General features: G+C 46.9%; 1 protein-coding gene across 1 annotated transcript in view; it reads right to left on the reverse strand.

Moving 5' to 3' along the window:
* The window catches only part of LOC101851055 (peroxisome proliferator-activated receptor alpha), a gene marked incomplete in the record, with an annotated part of 20,281 nt that overhangs the window by 17,273 nt on the left and 1,651 nt on the right, over positions 1-1,357 (reverse strand).

Consider the following 1,357-nt stretch of genomic DNA (forward strand, 5'->3'; position numbering starts at 1 on the left):
TCCCCCCCCCCTAAAAAAAGGAGACAAGAAAAGAAAAGAAGGAACATGAACCGAAAACGAGAGTGGGACGACGGGAAATCGGACCCAACGGCTGAGACGTAGGTGTCGAGAGAGACAGAGACAGAGACAGAGACAGAGAGAGAGACAGAGACAGAGACAGAGACAGAGACAGAGACAGGGACCTAGCAGCTACACTTGGCAGACTTGCGGGAGCGGATGTAGAAAAGTTTTTCTGGACCAGAGAGAGGTTCTAGTCAGAAACATGATAACGCAGGGTCTCTACAAAAAAGGGGGTCCTTACAGGGCAAAATCTCTGTCATCTTCGCACTGATTTCAACAAAACTTGGTACAAATAAAATTCAAACACGAGGACATCCGGTTTGTAAACATGAAGGAAAATCAATCAATATGTTCGAGAAATATTAAACTTTATAATAATGTCAATCAAAATTGGATAAAATTTAACGCAAAATTTTCCTTCTTCACGATGTTCAGCTACAGGGGCGTGACCTGCATTTTCTGGTTTCAGGACAAGGGGCAGTATAACCACGACAGTTACTTTAGATGGATATCTCACTGGGCTGAGACAGTTTTGTTTTAGTTTCAGTAAGTGTTTAACGGCACTTGCAACACAATAAGGTCATACAAGTGCCGAGGGATTAGCGGTGTTACAAGAGAGTAAAAAACACAAAAAAAGAAGGAGGGGACATAAAGACGATTGGTGTTTGATAGGAAAGAAGAAGCAAACCACACCAGAGCACACGCCAACCACCCGGAAAGTTTTGCAGAAGTTTGGGGAGACGATGTTATGTTGTAGAGGCGTGGTTCCAGTAGGATGGGGCCACACCCCACACGCCAAGACAGGCCCGTGTGTGGTTGTAAGAAAGGTTTCGGGAACGACTTAAAAGCCAACAGCCATTACAAATGAATGGGGACCACATTTTCCTTCACTTGAGCGAGCCTCTTCAATTATTACCTCTTGTTGTTGTTGTTGTATTTTATTTGATTACTTTTTTGGACAAAGTCTACGGAGACAACCCACACACAATCGGGGTGTTAAAATCTCAATGTTGTACAGGACGTCCAACAACCGACCCCAGGAACATGCCGTGGTGTGCATTGCGGTGAAAGGGGTGATGGTGAAGGGGTGGGTGGGGTGAGGGGGTCCGTTGTAGGGGTCACGGGGGTACAGTACAGTTAGTGGACCACTGACCTACTTTATTTGGTCTGGGAGAAGGTTCGGACATCGGGCCACATTTTGACCCCACCGGTGTCTGTGGTGTAGGGGTTAGCGGCTTTGTTGTCGCAAGGAGAGGTGAGGGAGTCTGTCCCAGGTGAGGGGGGAGGGGTGAGGGAG

The sequence above is a fragment of the Aplysia californica genome, unplaced genomic scaffold, assembly GCF_000002075.1.
Source record: "Aplysia californica isolate F4 #8 unplaced genomic scaffold, AplCal3.0 scaffold00306, whole genome shotgun sequence".
NCBI lineage: Eukaryota > Metazoa > Mollusca > Gastropoda > Aplysiida > Aplysiidae > Aplysia > Aplysia californica.